The sequence below is a fragment of the Cygnus olor genome, chromosome 23 (assembly GCF_009769625.2).
Source record: "Cygnus olor isolate bCygOlo1 chromosome 23, bCygOlo1.pri.v2, whole genome shotgun sequence".
NCBI lineage: Eukaryota > Metazoa > Chordata > Aves > Anseriformes > Anatidae > Cygnus > Cygnus olor.
The window spans coordinates 3121591-3140372 of NC_049191.1; the positions used below are offsets into that span (position 1 = coordinate 3121591).

Sequence of the window (18782 nt, forward strand, 5' to 3'; positions counted from 1 at the left end):
ACCCAGAGCTTCCCACCAAAAAAAAAAAATCCTCAACAACCCTTAGAGGCCGTGCTGCTGCACAGTGGGATGCTCGCTGGCAGCCAGGGAGGTGCAGGGCAGACACACACGGTGTCAGCCCCACGGCCCCCACATGTGTGGGGATTTAATGCAGTGTCCTACGTGAGCATGCACCAGCTCAGTTCAATGCCCAGCTCCCTTCTCACTTCCCTGCGAATGTGGCCAAACGAGGGTTTTCAGCAATATCATACAATTGACTCTAAATGCATGGTTTTAAAAGCAAACTTCCCAGGCTGACAGCAGCCCAGTGAGGCACAAGCTGCCGTGTAACCCGCTCCTCCGGGCACAAGCAGAAGTGAAGCCCGGGGCAAAGACCCTAAGCAGCACATGGGGCTTTCTGCTTGGCCATACGCAAAAGAAGTATCCTCCAGGTGGGAGCTCCCCACGAGGACTCCCCGTGTGTCGGCTCTGCCACCGAATTGTCACGGCATGGGAAACCTGAGCCTCTAAGAGCCCAGCGAGCAGCACTGATTTCAGGAGCAGAAGGAAAAACACAACAGGAAAAACAGCCAGGAGCCTCAGCTTTGGGCATCAGGGCAGGGCCAGGAGTTGTGCTGGTGGGAGGCAGCGAGCAGGGCAGCCCGAGCTTTCTCCTGGCCAGCTATTGCTGCAAACTTTTGATGTTTTTTTTCTTTTTTTACAAGAATTTTTTCTATCACAGAGGACCATCGCAGCAACAGGTTGCCTGTGGGCATGGCTGGACAGCTGCGTCTGTACCAGGGTCTCCAGCCAACACCTCCATCCTTGGGGGAGATGACACTTTCCCACCCTGTGGCTGTCCCCACAGGCTGTCCCATCCCCTCCAGTTCTTGCTTTGCCAGCAGAGCCTCCCAGCCCCATAGTGGGGGCAGAAAGGTGCTCGGGTCTAGCTTGGGCAATGGTACCACAGGGTTGGCTGTGGCTGGCTTATTTCGAGTGTGCTGGCGGGGTCGCATCCGTGCCCCCTCTGCCACCAGAGCGGGTGCTCCCGCACCCCGCGCTCGCTCCCCGCCACGTCCCTCAGGGTGGTGCTGCTGCTCTCGCAGCCGGGGCCGGGGCACGGAGCCAGCTGGAAGGAGCCTCTTCCCCGGGGTGGCTTCCAGGCATGGCACAGTGCCCGCGTCCCGCAGAGCCACCACGTCCCCGGCCCGGGCCGGAGGTGAGCTGGCAGGCAGGAGGTCAGGGACACAGGTGGACTCCAGGCAAAATAATTCACAGTGGATGGAGCTGCGGGCAGAGGTTTCACTGCAAGTGCTGGGCCCCCACGGGATCTCAGCTAAAGCCTGGCCACCAAACAGCACCTTTAAACACTGCCTCAAGTTCACGGACCTTCACCTTGCAGGGCTTCCTGCACTGGTGGCCATTGACCTGTGCACAGGAGAGCAAAGGCTCCATCCCTACCATGCCGTGCAACATTTGCTTCTGCCAGTACTGCCTTATTTTAATGCCTTTTGCTGTAAAACACTCCTTTAAACCTAAAGCACATCACCTGCACGCCCCCACACCCATCTCGAGGGCCGTTCAGGGGAACGCACATGCCTGAACCTATAGAAACCGTAGGAGCCCAAGGATGAGACTCCCCCAGCGCCTGCATCATGCTGCAGCCCAGCTCTGTAGGTGCACAGGACCACGAGGATGGGTCTGAGACTTCGCCACGATCCGAGCACATGTTGGGGACACCCAGAAGGGAGCCAGGTCCCTGCCCAGCCGTGGGATCACAGCAGCACGGAGCCCAAGCCCCTGCTAACCCCCGAGCTCGTCCGCCCAGCGCCCAGACACGGCAGCACTTCCCCTACACGGCAGCACCCAGGGTGTTAACACGGCCGTGTAATTATTCCCATGATCACCGTTAACCATTTCCCCACTGATCCCACGTCCAAAACCCCCGGGAGCACTTACTTACCCCGCGCTCCTCGGCTGCCCGCCGTGCCCCCATGGGTGCCGTCCTCCGCAGGAGGCTGAATTAAGGGTCGGTATCGAGGCAGGGACCACTTAACGGGTCGGTCCCCAAATTGTGCAGCCCGAGCCCACTCCTCTCCCCGCAAGCCGGTGCACGGCAGCACACCGAGCAGCCGCAGCCGGTCCAGGAGCTGTAACGAGCTCCGCGCACTAATGAGTGTCACCGACTCGCTCTGCACGCCCCAGTGCCAGCTTTGGGAAGGGAAAGCAGCAGGAACGGGAGAGAGAGGCAGCCCAGCTCCCCTGCACAGCCCCGCTCACCTTGGGGGTGGGGGAGCCAGGGATCCCGGCAGATCGGGCTGTGATTTCTCCCAGCTTTCATTGTCTGAACTCATTATCCGCGTTGCACAAGGCAAAGCCGCAAGTCGGATGCTGACAAGGCTCGCGTTCCTCATTAGCAGCCCACATTGCAAAAGCTTCATCTAAACAAACATGCATTCTGAAGCCCTTACCTCTGACTTTGTCACTCCCTCATCACTGCTGAAAAGACTCTTACTGGTTTCCCAGCTTTAAAACACTACAAGACCAACTACAAAAATCCTCGGTTCCTCCAGAGAAAGTTACATGCACGTTTCTGTCAAAAAAAATGAAAAATACTTTCATGGCGAGTTCATGGAGAAGTCTGGTGCATTTGGGTCTGGGGGTTTTGTTGACTTGTTTTTTAAAAGCAGGTTTCTAACAGCTTCCCAGGTTTTGCGCAGAGAAACAAACCCTTCTGTGATGTGCAGGATTTCAGCTCGTAAAGATCGCCCAGGCTAGTTCATACTCCATCAGCCCACGCTGCTCCCTGTGTATGCAAAGCAGAAAGTATGTGATCATATCAGAGCAATTTGCACATTAATAAATCCTGGTCTCAGTGCCGTAGACTCCATCCCCATCCACCAGGTAGGGTTTTTTTATTATTATTATTACCGGAGTATCCAGCTTTGTAAAGGCATCTAGTGCAAACTCCTGCATGAGGGAATTCCACCCCACTAGTACCACCTCCTAAGACAATATCCAGCCAAAATATTGTGACTGTTGCAAAACCCGGACTGGAGCTCAACAAAGGACCTTCCAGTGTTGCATCCAGAGCCAACGGGGTCTCAGTAAATTACTGCAGAGTGACACAACATCCCGTTCTCTTTGTAGTCTTTTTTATTTATGACAGTTAATTCCGAGTTATTACTAACATTTCAGTGGTAACTGGCATATGAAGTCATCAGCTGTCACAACTGCATCTGTTAATAAACATGTCAAATATTAAAAGCAGCTTATTATCCTCGGGAGGGAGGAAGGCACCAAGGCGATGAGCTTTAAAGCCTGGTTATTTTTCCATCCCTAGCTGTGCAATGGGAGGAAATGCTCACGCGTGGGAAAACGTCCCCACGGTGGAGCCCTGCTGCTCCCTGCCCTGCGTCGCACCCAGGCAGCCCACGAGCCCTCTCCCCTCTCCCTCCTCGCTGCTGCACCATCCTCATCCCCCCTCCCCTTCTCCTACCGGGACAGACTCTGCTCCACAAGGGGTGTGGGGTGTGAAGGGGAAAGCCGAGGTGTGGGCACCTTGCTGGTGTCCCCGAGAGCTGCTGTGCCCAGGGGGCTGAGCAGGATCTGGCCCCAGCAGCACGCAGCCACCACCCTCACCAGCATGCCTGCTGTACCAGGGGCTCGGGAGAGGGATGGCAGCAGTGTCCCCGTGTGTCACCGACCCTCATCCCAGCTCCTGGGGGGCAGACACAGTGCCTGCAACACGGGGACCTGCGGGGAGCCCCAACAGCTCATCCCCCAGGGCTGCTCCATTGGCACCCGGAGCCAGAAATTAGGGTCTTGAACCCACTCCCACCCACGGGTGGGTTCGGGAGGACACACGGGTGCTGTGCGAGGAACAGCAATGGCTATGCCATCTTCTTCCCTACCACTTGAGACCATCATCCCCAGCACAGGAGAATGTAGCATGTCTGCTCCTGCGCTCTGTCTATGCGGCTGCTCCACGTTCCTCGTCCCTCGGTGGCAATCCCAGGCACAAAGTCTGCTCCTGCCCGAGGCTCTCCTTGTAGCACTGCCTCTGCCTGTCTCTGAAGGTAATCTGCAGTCTTTGAGGGGTGATATAGAAATCGGTGGTGATATCTTCTGAACTCTCTACTTAGGGGTTATTTGGTGATAACCCAGCCAAGCGGTTCCCTTAAAGCCCAGACGTGTGACTTGCAGCGGGCAGAGTCTGGGGAGCTGCAGAAGGCGATGCACAAAATGCTCCATCCTTGCCTTTTGTCTCTCATTCCTCCTCCTCCAGCCATCTTCCCTGTGGCACTACATGTGTTTGAACCAGAAGACGGGCGATTATCCCCAGAAACCACCACCGGTGGAGCTTGCCCAGGCTCAGGCTGCTGGCTCCTTACGGGGAGGAAGCCCCATCTGTATGGTGCTATGACCGGGGTGGAAGGAGGCAGAGCTTCAGGGCTGGCGGCTGAACAGTCCCGGCTCTGCAGGGCAGGGAGAGGAGCTCCAGGCTCCCAGCTCACTCCTGCTCCTGTTCTGCATCTTCAGCAAAGCCTTACCTTTGCCACAGCCCAGAGACCGCTGCGATGCTCACCGCAACGGAGCAATCTGCTCTGGGGCTGGCGTCCCTCAGAGCAAGGAAAGAGTCAGCAGGAAGGATCCCATACTCAGCTCTGTCCCGTGCCCGGAGGTGCCTCCCCTCTGCGGCACACAGGAGCAGGGATTTCCTCCAGCACAGCCCCTGCTCCTGCCTTTCGGTGCGACGCAGCCACCAGCGCCTCTTCCGCCAGCTGTGACCGCGGCCGGCTCCAGACGGCTGCGCTCCCCCGGGAAGTGGGTCAGCTCCTCTAACCATCTGAACACATGTCAGCATTTATTTTAGGTGTAAGATCCACTCGAGCAGATGCCATAATTCTTCTGTAATGAATAAAATTCTGTCTCAGCTTCCAAGTTTTCCTAGGGACATTACAGGACAGCATGCTGACATATGAGCGATGCCAAGCAGGGTGACTCACCAGGCAGTGAGTAGCAAAAGTCTCGTACAAATGAGCTGCATTATCTTCACTTCATCTTCCCCAAGCTTTCACAGCTCCTGGCTGAAAGGCAAAGGGCACAGGCTCTTCCTCAGGCTGTCATGGGACTGATGGTGAGCTCCTGAATCCTCCTCTGGGTCCCTTGCTCGGGTTCAGGGCAGGTCCCTGCTGATGCTCCACGAGCCACCACTGAAGATGCGTCTCTGGGCATCCTCAGCAGCCTCTGGCAGGAGTCCTGGAGCTCTTCACCATGAGGAAGAGGAGGGATGCCATAGTGGACATGGCATGAAGCCCCCCAAACATGCGGGGAATCTGTGTTCTTCAGGTATGAGGACAATAATGCAAAACAAGAACAGACAACAAAGAAAATTCACCCTTCATGCAGATTTTCCTTTGCATTGTGTATGTGTTAATGCATGTGAATATGGATGTTTTATTTGTCCTGAATTGTCTTCGGCACGTCTTTAAATGTCCCTGGTTTCCTACTTGTAAACAACATCTGAGCTCGTTGCTGTCTCGTAGGAGCATTAGGGAATGTGGTCTGAATATTGCACAGATGTTACGTGGTCACTACTGTCAGTCTCCGTATTAAAGACCTTTTTTATTTATATTTAGAGGTTTTCTACTTTCTATTCTAGGAAGTTCTGAGGGGCCATCAGGCATTGCTCTGGGACAAAGTCATGAAATTAACCGAAGAGCAAAAAATCTCACAAACTGAAGATTTTGAACGCTATGCTTGCATTGGATAGCCAAACCTTTTTCTTTCTAATCTTTCTCGGATCACTGCAGCTCCATTTGACAGCTGTAGATCAAGTTTCAGTGTGGAGCAAATGTTTATAAGCGAGCAATAAACCCCTGAAGACAGAGCTTTATAATGGAAACGCTGACAAATCCAGCAGTAGGACCAGGGCTACCGGGCGCATCAATAATTAGCGAGCAGCACAGTGTATCCGACTGAAGGCAAGGCGATGTGCTTGCCAGCTCCCTGGTGTTAGAAGGTATCGTTGCAGAGGACAGTAAATCACACTAAATCCTGCCTTAACACCCTCCATAATAAATCCAGCATCAAGTCCCACATTTCTTCCCCTTCTGACAGGCAGCTAATTTACCGTTTTGTTTTGCTTTAGCTAATGGCTCTTGAGGCTGATCCTAAATTAATCCTAAACAGGCTGTTTCTCTCTTGTACAAAAGGACACGAAATTCCACATTTTCACAGGGCAAAAACGCCAAGCCACTCCAGATTGAAAGCAGAACCGCTGACTCAGGAGGTTTTCCTTGCAGCCCGCGCAGGTGCTGGGGCAGCGTGGTGGGCTCCAGCCGTCCCCGTTCCTTGTGCTCTGCTCCCAGGGGCTGCCCCAATACTTCCTTCCCAGCAGCTTCTCCTCTCGTTTGCAAGATGCCTGAATGCAATCGAGAAGGAAAGGCTTGTGAATAAATAGCTCGCCAGATTTGCTCCTCCAACAGCCAGGACATCAGTCCAGTGAAGCGCCGCGCTGACTCCAGCAGGACTTGGATGCTGCCTGCAGTTGCCAAAAGGATTGACGGCCGGTTCTCCATCATCCTTACATTTGTTCACGTTATTGAGGTGAGATGAAAAGCCTCTGTTCCTAACCCAGAGCCTGTGCAGTGCCCAGCATGTGGCAGACCTGGTGCTCCTGCCTAAACCCAGAGCAGGAAAAGGAGCAGGGCACCTTGCTCCATGTGCTGGTTGCTCCTTGGTTTGGAGCTGGCTCCAGACCTTCAGCTGAAAAGGTCCCGGTCATGGGGACAAGGACACGAGCAGGCTGCAGGGATGTTCCTCCATGGGGATGGCGCAGCACAACCTGGGGCAGATGCATCCCTGTCCCAAATCCCACCCTTATGAACAGTCTGTGCAGGGAAGGAGGTGTTTCCAAGCAGACGTAGGCCACCTGAATTCAGTGTTTTTTGTTGCTTTCGGTAGAAAAGCCAGCTGCAGGTCTCATCCTCACCTACACCAGCCTGGATAACTCTGCCCAGGTCCGGCCATTCCCTCACAGGGCTCCATGCCTCACTCCACACAAACCATCACTGTGCCTGCTCCGAGGGGGAGCCTCCCCCCGTTTCTGCAGAGAAAACGGTGACTCCCACACCCCCAAACCCAGTGCTGGAGCACTTGGTTCCCCTCCCCATTAAAACCCTGCCTTTATCTGGTGGAGCTTGCCCAGCTGCGGCTCCGGTCCCGCATCCCCTTGTGCCCCCAGCTGCCAGGTGACAGCAATCCCCCCACGGAGACCCCATAGTGCCTGGGGACCGTGGGGACACCCCGGATGGGACCCGTTGGTCCCTCCCGCCCCCCCTCAGCAGCTCCAGCAGCGAGCAGCACAGCTTCTGGCAGACCAGGGCTCTGGCATTAACCCTGTCTGCAGGAGCAGATACCAGCACCTACAAGTTCTCAGCTGGCACAGAGGATGTATTACTCATCCCCAGTGCCTCATCAGCCTTCGATAATATCTCAGCATAAGCAAAAAGCAGAAAAGACGCTCGCTGAGACACCAGAAGGAAAGGGAGAATGGTCTGAAACCTCTGCAGCACTGCGGCCCCAGCCCTTCCCCGTGCTGTTTCTCTGCACCCTTCTTGGACACAAAGGTCTGCTTTTCAGGGGGCTTATCTAGCGCAGGATGATTGATAGCCTGGGCAATTGTTTTTAATAATATCTGCACACCTGCAGTCCTCAGTCCCCGGTAATACAGTTATCCCAAGTGCCTAACTTCTTGCATAAACAACCGCTCTGGTTGCAAAGACAACTATCAAGTTCCCATCGCAGCCTGCAGAAGCCCCGCTCGGGGGTCAGGCACGGGGGCACGCGGGATCATTCCTTCCACGGGGCCACGGGGGAGCCAGCAGAAAGGGGGCTGCTCTGCTATGGGGGCATCACCGGGACGTGCCTCTTTTCCCAGGGCAGAGCGAGCACCTCGAGGCTACCCGGTGCCCGCAGAATGACTGGGGCATCCCGTGCGCTCCGTGCTCGCCGGGCACGGAGGAGAAGGGGAAGAATGTAGGAGAGGGCAGCATGTGGGTGGCGAATTCATGCTCCCAGCAAGCCGTCCTGCATCCAGCACCTCGCCTCGGGGCCAGACACCGCGTGCAGGCTGGGCTTCGCCTCCGCCTTGGAGCGGCGTTACGCGCATGCTGGGAAACGCTCCCCTCCCGCTCGCTTCGAAGGCCCTTTTCCCCTGTTGTTTGAGGAATGCTGTTTGAATTAGCTCCACGGATTGCAAACAGACCCCGTTGTTTTCCTTTTCCCGGTGCAGGGAGGCTTCTGTTCTCTTTGGCCCGCTGGATTAACCAGGGGGCCTCACACGCTGACCCCTCTGCAGCTCAGGGAAGCTAATTTAATCCCAATATTGTTACAGATCACAGCAGGACAGATCTCACAGATTCCTTGAGGCAAACCAGCGCTGAGCTCTGGCAGGGACAGCAGCGCGCTGTGTTTGTGGAGGCAGGAGCCTCTGCCATTTTTTTGAAGAAAATTTCCTCTACAAAACTCAGGAGGCCAGCACCGGGGTTGTGGGGCAGCCCCAGGCACGGGGAGCTCCCACCAGGGAGCTGCTCCCCCTGCACCCCACAGCATCCCCGGGCACACAGGAGGGTGGGGGGCAGAGGTGAAGGCGATGCAGGCTGGCATCACTTCATTATTTTTTTCTCCTCCTTATTTTTCCCCATTGGATGCTCCTGGAGCTGCATTTTTGAGGTGTGTTGTTGTCAGGTCGTACAGAAAAGCCACAGCCAAGCTGTGCCTGCTCCCAGCACCCGTCACCTGCCCCATCCCTGTGTCACTCCCCCAGACAGGTCTCGTCTCTTCACATCTGCAAGGTGGACCAGGGCTCCATCCCTGGCCCTGCTGGAGCTGCCATGGTCCTTGCACCAAGTGCTGGGCAGAATTGGGCTCCCCCTGCCCTGATTGTGCATTGTCCCCAACACTGCCCCAGGCATTGCCCCCTGTGTGGCCCCATGCATTGCCCTCTGCTGGCTCTATCCACATTTATCGTTTCCCTTCTGTCTGTAGAAGGCAGGCACGATCCCAAACACCCTGCTCAGCTCTGCCCCAGCTCGGTTCCTTTCTGCCCTCCTTCCCCACACGCAGGACATGGCCCCACGAGGTCGGCCAGAGCAGAACCGCAGGCAGCCACGGGCACTCCTCCCTGCTGCTTCTCCTGTCCCGTGCTGCAGGGAGATGGGGAGCTGCTGATTCCTGGGTGGTTGCTCGCCATGCCAGGGCAGCGCCCACGCACCTTTGTGGTGCTTTGCTTCAGGAAAAGGCATCCGGCACCTTTGTAGCAGGGCAATCATACAAACCTCACTTGTGCTTTAATGTGTGCTGTAATTTCCTTTCTCCTGGAGAATTTCGCTTCTCTTCCTGCGCACAGCACCTCAGCTCTTCCTCCCCTTGACCTCCCCTACCTGAGACACACCGGTAGCTCTGGGATTAAAGTCAATTTTTCTATTTAACAAACCTGCAGAAACCCTCAACTACCGCCCAGTGTACCTTTCCAAACCACATCATGCTTTTCTTTCAGGCTGAAGCAGGGTCTGCTCCAGAGGGAAGCCAGCCTGTGGTGCCACCACCACCACCCAGGACCGTGTCCAGCACCAGCAGCAGGGGTCCTGCTGCTCCTGAGCGTTGGTGCCAGCGGTGCGGGGAAGCCCTGCCTCCCCCAGCATCACTCTGGGGGGCTTTGATGTTCGGGAAACGTAAATTGCTTTGAGACACTATTAAAGTCAAGCTTAAATGATGACAGGCCACAGGGCTGGGACTTCCAGCACGTCTCGTAACTCTGTCCAGAACTGGAGCTGGGAGAAGCACAGCAAAGAGGACATGAAACCCGGAGCGTTTGCAGCGGGGGCTGCCCCACGAGCAGCTTCTCCCTCCCCGGGTTTCTGCCCTGCTGCCAGGGCTGGTGCTGCCATGAGCGTGGGGCAGGGGGGGCCCCAAAGAGCTGCTGGAGCCCAGCCTCCCCTCGGCCACGAGTGGCTCTTGGGAACATTCCTGCTGGATGACATTTCCCAGGGCACTGAGAAAAGAAAAAAAAAAAAAAAAGGCACTTTTTCCCAATATAAATTCTTGCAACATTTTAAAAAAATATATAACACAATAGCTGTAAACTCTGAAATGGCTAGGGGTGAAAAAGCTACAGCTTGGCGTGGAAATAGCACTGCCATCCTCACCGACTGGTCGGATCCCAGATGTGAGACATCATGCGTGACAAAAACCCCAGGGGAAGGCCACGCAGGAAGCTTGTAATTGCTGTGGACTCCCACCCCGGCATGGGGACACACACGGGTGACCTCAGGAGTCCCCAGCGCTGGTGTCAGTCACCTGCAGTGGCGCGAGCAGAGCTGGGGTGGCCCTGGACCCTCCCCAGGGTCAGCCAAAGCCCGTGGAGGCGGCGAGGAATATTGCTGTTTTGAAATCAGGGGAAATAAATCATTTGTACAGCAAAAGCGAAAGTATAGCAAAACCAGCAAAGTATTTTTATGTACCAGTATAGCAAAAGCTGTAGAAATGTGCTTGCTTGCTGCGTTCCCTGAGACATTTGCAGCACATCTATAATTATTTTAATTATAATTAAAGGCTATATGCTGTGAGTGTGCTGAAGGAGCATGGCTAAGGCTGCGCATACGGCCTTAATTCTGCTGCACTCTGGCTTTTGAGAGATTTCCAGTGGAGCCCTCAGCTTTGCTGGTGCGGATGGGATATGTCTATGTATTGTGTTTTAAACTATATAATTAATTGAGTGCAATGCTCTGCAAGGAGCTAATTCTGCCTAGGGATTTGGGTAATTCTATAAACATGGAGAAGCAGCAACGCCCAGCCCCGCCGCCGCGCTCGGCGAGGAGCTGCAGGGAGGAGGCTGGGCTATGCTGGGAGCTGGGTCTTGGGGTTGCAGAAAGCGGGGACTGGGGCTTCTGGGGTCTTGGGGGAAAGGGAAGGGAGAGGCAGAGATCGGGAGGATGAAGGGGAAGATGAGAAAGTGGAGGGCTGGGGGTAGGGGATAGTCGGTGCCACCCCACGGCCGCACCGTGGCACTTCTGCACATGCTGTCCGCTTCGAGGTCGGCGTCTGCACAGAAAAAGCCTGCGCATATTTTAAATATCTTCAAGATGACGGCGCGAGGAAGAGAATGGATCGTGCATGGCTCGAAAAGATGGCAGAGCTGAAAACAATGGTCTGAGGCAAAGGAAAGAATGCTTCAGCGAGGCCTTAGCCAGAGAGCCGTGCGGGGCGGCAGAGCAGATGCTCGCGACGTCTGCTTTGGGGCTTGGCGGTTTTAGACAGTCAGTGCAAGTTCAGATGAGCCATTCTGTGGGAAAATGCAGTGACGCCTCCAGGGTGCACAGGGGAATGACTGAGAGACTCTTCTCATCTGCATGAAATATGTCCCAAACCCTCCGCCGCCACCCTCCCCGCGGGGACAGCCATCCTGCGTGGCCCCACGCCCCCCGCCGCTCGGGTGGCGCTGAGCCACAAGGTTCAGAAAAGGTGGATTTAAAAAAATATTTCAGTGAAATAACCCAGGGAGTTTGGATATTCAGAAGCTTCGGGTGATGGGCAGCTCCTCTCCTGCCGGTCAGTGGCACGAGGTTTGAAGCACAAACCACGTAGGGCCACTTGCCTGATTCTCTGTTTGGGGGTTTTGGTGACTGAGGGAGATGCTCGGGCACACAGTATAGGAGACAGCCACCCCAAAAGGGACAGGACCATCCAGGAGCCCTGCACCACAGGGCCTCATCCAGCTTCCACCCCACGTGTGTGCTGCAGACAGCACTGACAGCCCGGGGCACTGACAGAGGGGTGAGGGGCAGGTCGGAGCCACGCTCCTGGTTAAAGTTAATGGGAAATGAGCATCTATTTCCCCGTTGTGCCTTTTATAATCTCCTCCAAGCCGCTCATGCAGATTCCAGGCATGTGCAGCGGGATCTGTGAAGGGCACGGGGTGTGCGTGGGAAGCGCCTTGCTGCTGCTGGCAGGAGGCTGCGGCTTCGCGCCTCTGCTCCCCGAGGAAGAGCCGGGGCTGAGCTGCACAAAACCCACGGCCAGCCCCTCTCTCCAGCACTGCTGCAGCAAGAGGCAGGAGATGTTATTTCTTGGAGATGCCTTCTCGTTTGCTAGGAGGGAGAGCGACTCTCCAGTGATTGCAGTGTCAGCAAGAGCTACCATGGACGTGACAGCCTCTCACGGAGCCTCTGCCCTGGGAGCTCTGGGGTTTCATTTCCAATTAAGTTTTTCATATGGTAGCGTTCAGAACTTTGATGGGAGATGAGGCTACTTTTGTCTAAGAGAGAACATACTTTCACTGTTGCACCCAGCCCAGAAATGACTTCTCCGCTATTAAAATGTAATTTAATTTATCTGCATGCATTCTGCGATGACTAGGACTTGTTCTAAGGAGACCTTTAAAGGAGAACTTTCGCGTTATTAAATGTATGTGCTAGGAAGTTGAGTTCTGGCATCCTCTGATAACCAAATTTCTTTTCTAGCCTCCACTATATCCATCATGATAAAAGCCCCTGCCAAAGCCCTAACTCAAGCCATGCTTCTGGCATATTGTGAAACGAATCAGGGTGGGGGGTGGGGGTGGGGAGAAACCCACAAGATGCTCCAGTCCAGTATTTTTTTTTTAATCAAAGTTTCAAGGATATTGATGGTTTACCTCATAAGGTAAACATTTGTAGCCCAGTTGCTTTCCCAGGGTTAAACCAGAAACAAGTGGCTATCTGAAACTGCAACTGATTTGCTCTGACAGACTCCAGTCAGCTTCAAAATGAGTTTTCTTAAAAATCACAGGCCCTCGATACGCGCAGCGCGGTGGCGTTAGTGCTTCCCCCAAGGACCACAGGACGATCACATTTTGGGGAGAAAAACCCGCTCCCTCCCCACAGCGTGGTGCCTGTCCTCTCCGGACACTCGGCTCCTGCACCACTGGGGGGGACCCCGGCAGCCCCCACTGCTGCCCAGCCTGGGGCACAGCACCCATGGGTGCATCCCCCCAGCCTGTCCCCACGCTCTGCACTTGTGGTGGTCGTGCACCGTGGGCAGCAATGGGTGAGGGATTCTTGCTCCTTGCCACTGACTGTCTCACCACCATCCGGGGTGGCCTTGGGCAGGTCGTTGTGTGCTGCACCAAAGTCCCCCTCAGACCCTCTGCCACCCCCAGATTTACCACCAGGTTCTTGTGCCAGCCACCCCTTTGGGTGCCACTCATGGTGCACCCGGAGGGTCTCCCGCCACCCAGGACAGGCACTGAGGGTGTCAGGGTGCCCCTCAGCCTCCCCAACAGCACCATTCGTGCAGCCCTCCCACAGCACCATCACGGTTAACCCCAAACCGAGCTGCAGCGGGGCTGGCTGGAATCGGGGAGCAAAACCCAGGCTCAGGCTGGACCAAGCAGTCCAGGCAGGGGGGATGCCGCTGTCTGCTCGGGCAGCGGGTGGTTAACAGCAGCATCCTGCTGCTCTGCCTCCTGCAAGCTGCCTGCAGCAGCCTGGGGCACAGCACAGCTCTCAGGGCTCTATTTATTCTGCACTGACAGCTGGCTCGCTGAGGATGTCACCGTGCCAGCCTTTCTCCTTGGCAGACCCAAGATTAACGCAGCTCCAGCTCCGCGTACGCTACCTGCTAACAGATCCCGGGTCCGATGCCAGCCAGCACCCACCGACGTGCCAGCTGCTAGCCTACAGAAACCTCAGCGCCTTGAGCTTCAGGCCCTCTCTGCCCTCCCAAACCTCATCTGGGAGGCACCGGCCGTGTCCCCCCTTCCTAGCAGTCCCCCCGATGCTCATCCAGCCAAGGGGCATGCGGCTCGGCAAAGCTGCGCGCTGGGGAACGGCACGAGGGAGCTTTAATTCAGTTCAAGACGCGCAGCGCTACTGTGCTCGCTATTAAAAGCTCCACGCAGAGCGTGAGATTTCCTGCGCACAAAGAGGAAGGTATCTTTTTTTAGAGCCTAATTTTATTGTTTCCCCAATGTATTAGCTCGTGGACCGGAGCCACGGCAAACCGTGCCGTGAAAGGAGCTCCCTTCCGTAAAAGCGTCTCCAGGGCACAACAACGGCTCCGGAGCAGGGACAGTGCCAAGATGCTTTCACCACCAGGGCTGGCATCGCCCCCGGGACTCTGCACATGGCACAGCACCACACTGGCACCGCTGGCGTGCCTGCCTGGCACAACGTGCCCACGCAGCCCTGGCTCCCGACCGCAGTGAGCTGCTGCTCTGTTCTGAGTATAAGTCAGAACCTGTAAGCAGCTCGTTACGGAGACGCTCGCTGTTCGAGGAGGCTGGAGACGGAGAAGGGAAAGAGCTGCCAGACCCCAGCTGGTCTGGGCTCTGGGAGTTGGTGGAGGATTAGCCCAGCAGCGTGTCTTTACAAATCGCTGGTTCCCAGAGCACACAAAGCAAAGCTCTGAGCGTCTCGGCAGCGAGGCAGAGACAATTACTTGGGGGAAACAACAGTGTTTTCCTGCAGGGCGCACGCAGACGGGACCCTGGCTTCCCACAGCTCCTGTCCCACAGCGGGCACAGCACCAGGGCTGGGCTGAGCACAGCCTTCCTGCTGCAGCCTCTGCATCCCGGGCTTGTGCCTCCCAAACCAGAGAGGGTTTGCAGAGCTGCTCCAGTCCCTCCTGGCATGGCCTGGAGCGAGGAAGCTGTCTGACCCAGGAGACGGGGAGGCTGCTGGGGATGGCTTCTCTGCTCGGCACAGCCTTGTGCCTTCTCTGCAAGGTGTCCGCAAGCCCTCGGGCTCAGGACCGACTAAAACCCTGCAAGAGCCTGCAGGCAGGCCCCAAAGTGCACTGACCACGGATACGGCCCGACTCCTGCACCCCTCCCAGCGCGTCCTGACCCAGATAGGGAGGGAAATCCAGGGCTGCACTGGCTCGTGGCAGAATTATCCATCCCAACACCCCCAGCTGACTCCACTGCTGTCACAACCCGCTGCCAGCCCCAGTCCCTGTGCCCATTGTCCCCCTGCCCACTGCCCTCCCCGGGCTGGGGCCTCCCCGCCGGCCACCCCACCGCAGGCAGCGGCCGAGCTGGAAGCGCTCGCTACTTGTTTCACGGGCACTTCCGACATTTCCAAAATTGTTTTCGTTCTGGCTTGGAATGAAGACAAATATTTCAGAAATTTCCTGGATAACATAAAGTTTAAAATATCCTCCAAACTAAAATAGAAATAATAGGCTATCTCAGCTCTCGTATTATGTCATATCATGCCAGCTCATGGTACACTGTGCAGGATTACAGACGGCTCGTGACGAGCAGATGTAAACAAAAATACAAATAATGTCAACAAGAGAGGAGAAATGAAACGCTGAAACGAGAAATTCTCTAAAACGATGTTTTTTTTTTCTGCCTCGTGCAAATTAATTCTCCATGGGAAATCGCTGGGATTTCATAAAAGAGCACAGTCTGGTCAAAGCAGCCTTGTCTGGAGGAGGAGAGACGCCCCGGGAGCGCTCCCCACCAGCGATGCCGCGGCGGCGGGGCTGGGCGCAGGCTGTCCCTGGTGCCCCTCGCCTTCCTGCCCCCTCCTCCCCTTCCACCTCTTATCTGCTTGATGGAAAGCCAAGGCGAGCGTGGGGCCAGCCCCGCTGCGCACCCCCAGGTCCGCGCTGTCGGGCGGCAGAGATAAAGCCAAGATGGATAAAGCCGGGCGCCGGGGTTAACCGTGGAGAGCAGCAGCTCGGAGGGGAGCGGAGTGCTCGTGGTCCCCCCCGGCCACGCAGAGGGGCTGTGTGGGCTCTTACCTGGGGCTGGCTCCTGCCGTCCCTGCTCATCTCCCACCCGGACGGGCGCTCAGCGCCGGCACCGCTGCCCCACGACGGGGCTCTGCGCCGGGCGGACCGCCGGGCGCTGGCTGGCACCCATCCCCGCCTGTCCCGTGCCTCTCCAGAAAGGCTCTGCTGGGAAGCAGCGCCGAACCTCATGTCTCCGACGCTGTATCCACCCCTTCCCACCCTCTTGGGGTTCGGTCCTGCCAGTTCCACTTGTGGGCTGTCCTCACCACTTTGGGCCTTTCTACCGCTCCCCTTCTTGTGGCTCCGGATGTCACCACAGACACGCTTTTATGAGAGTGGGCTTGTGCAAGGCTTGTATAAAGTGTTCTCAGAAATACGAGGTCCTGTCATTTGTAAAACTAATAAAAATGTCCAATAATTTTTACAAGGGAAAAATGAGTCATTGGATGGCACATTTCTCATTACTGGCATTTTACAATTAAAATGAGTATCTATTGAATCAACCCAAAGCTCTTATTGTTAGCAGACACTAATAACTTCCTGAGCTATTGAAGATACTTTTTTTCTGAAGAAACATGACCCCTGACCACTGCATTTCTCGTCGAGAGTGGTATCCAGCTGAGACCAGCTCTGCTCAGCTCCTGCTGGAGTAGTTTCAAACACATCCTGATGAGACTGGTGGCTATAGCTGGGTGGGAAATTGTTTTTGAGCCCTCAAAAATGTTCAAGATTTCAAAATTTTTCCCGTTCCACATGGGGATGAATCCAGAATTGTTCAACTTTTTTTTCTTTTCGAACAAAAAAAAAAAAAAAAAAGGAAAAAAAATCATGGAAACCAGCTCCGGAATAGCCAATAGCCATCGGTCGCACGGAGCCAAACGAAAGGGGGACTCCCGCCCGCGGCTCGGACCGCGGCGCTGGTGGCTGCGCTGGCAGGAGCCGACTTCTCCTCCCAGTGTGGGACATCCACCCTGGACCTCCTGACCTTCTCTGGTGACAAATGAAGCCAGGACAACTTTCCCGATTCACCGCAGCACTCGCGCATGCTCCGCCGAGCGCTGCTCTGCGCCGCGGGCAGCTGCCAGCAGAGCGAGACGGGGCCATCGCCACCTTCTGCCCTGGGAGGATGGGGATTGCTGCAGCTGCTTGCGTTGTCAGAACCCGCTAGAAACTTCAGGAGAGTTTAGAAATGGCCTAATTTTCAACAGGCACTAAGCTTGTCTGCTGGTAGCTCTAAAAGTCAGCCTCTATTCATCTTGGGATGGATCTGAATCGCCTCCTGCTTTAATGCACACCCCTATGGGCACTGCGGGGTATTTCGGCAGAAGGGCCCCAGCAGCCTCGGTGGTGCAGCCTCCTACGTGGGTGCATAATGCAGCCAATTTTGGGGAGGGGTTGTGCATGCTGGGGGCGAAGGGTTGCTAATGAGCAATGAAACAGGCTCCTGATGGAAGAGATCAAGGAGAAACAGCCCTGCAGCAGCTCCGAGGCTTCGCTTCCCCCAGCCATTCCTGCTCTGCCCACGAGGGCTCATTGCCTCTTCATGAGATTACTACGAGAAGCCAAGTGGAGTGCAGGAATTACTCCTGAAAGCTGCTCCAGATGAAGCAAAAGTGATTAAAATGCAAAGCCCACGTAACTGCTACGGCAGAGCATCCAGGGAAAGCTCCTGCTATGGGCTTTAGGAGGGAAGCTCATGGCTGCTGCATGGCCAGCTGCAGCCAAAATCCCGGCACATGCCCTGACGTGCACCCCCTGGGAGAAGGTGTTGAGGACAGTGTCACTGGTGCTGGGGACAGTGCCACCGGTGTACCCCTGCGGTTTCTGCTCACCCAGACTCTTGCTCTTGATATCCAAGCTGGTATATTTGTCCTGAACCCCCAGGCTTTTTTTTTTTTCGGGGGGGGGGGGGGGGGGGGTGTGCTTTTTTCCCACCTGCACATCCCAAGGGCAGAGGAAGAAACTGTTTCATTGACATGACACCAGAAAAGAGAAGCCAAATTCTCCCCACATGCACCAAGAATACAGTGAGTATCTAGACGGGAATGGCCATCATTCCTCCAAAATCCCAGTGGAGCCTGGGCAGCCAGGCTGCTGTCACATGTGGGGAAGTTCAGTCCCTATTCATACGTTCAAACACGTGCAAAGCTGATGAAAAACTACCATGAAATCCCATTGCACAGCAGTAACAATGAGCAAGTGCTGGCTTCTAAACACCGAGTGCCCTGCCAAGGAGCAGGCAAGTACCGATCCTGCTGGGCTGCGGAGTCCAGGCGCTGCTTTTGCCATCACAACTCCTCTCTGAGCAGGTCTGCACGAGACCAGACCCCGTCCAGCTGCATCTCCGAGCCCTCTGCCAGAAACGAATGCCCAGAAAAGACTGATGGAGACTTTACTCTGTCCTTGCTAGTGGAGTTCTTATCCATGACAAGCAGAGGGCTGGAGAAGGCACCACGTGTTTGCTGGTTGAGCAGTCGAGGGGGCGCATGGGGAGGATGCTGGGCTCTGCTCCTTACACACCACTCTCTCTCTGGACCCTCCTTGGACTCCATCCTCCCGATTTAGCTCTGGAGGAGATGGCTCTTTCTCTTGGGAAAATGCCGTGGGAGTGGGGATGCGGGGCCCAGATGCTGGGGACAAGCAGATGAAATTGTTTTCCATTCTCTGTTATTGTGCAATGGCTCCAGAGCTGGAGACACTTTTCCTTTGCTACTGAACGTGGGGGCTGGGACGACAATGTGTATTGTCATTTGTAAGTACTCTAAGTCTCTCCTGGGACCTACGTGCGTAAATCTTGTATTTGCTTTAGCATCCTTTTTCCCTGTTGCATTTTTGCATCTCAGCTTCTGCCTACGCCGTCTATGTGAGAGTGAGCTCTCCAGACACCGGAGTCCTGCTCCCAGCAGCATCCAGTTAGTGCTGCTGCCATCCCCGTCTCCTGCTGTGAAGGGAGTGCCGTGGGAGCTGGCTGCTCACCGAACGCCACGAGCTGCTCACCAAATCCATCCCAGCCACTG

At 55.6% G+C, this 18782-nt stretch overlaps 1 protein-coding gene across 5 annotated transcripts in view; it reads right to left on the bottom strand.

Annotated features, from left to right (window-relative positions):
- Positions 1-15961, bottom strand: part of RSPO1 (R-spondin 1) — a 28552-nt gene extending 12591 nt beyond the window's left edge. Inside the window, exons 1-2 of one of the 5 annotated variants that reach the window (XM_040534700.1) lie at positions 2911-2961; positions 2451-2785 (exon numbers count right to left, since the gene is read on the bottom strand). The gene's annotated coding sequence lies outside the window, so the exon portion shown is untranslated. Of the gene's footprint in view, positions 1-1942; positions 2343-2450; positions 2962-15774 lie in introns of those variants that run through there. The other 4 variants (XM_040534697.1, XM_040534701.1, XM_040534698.1 and 1 more) reach the window with 4 other exon arrangements.
- Positions 15962-18782: the final 2821 nt, after the last annotated feature.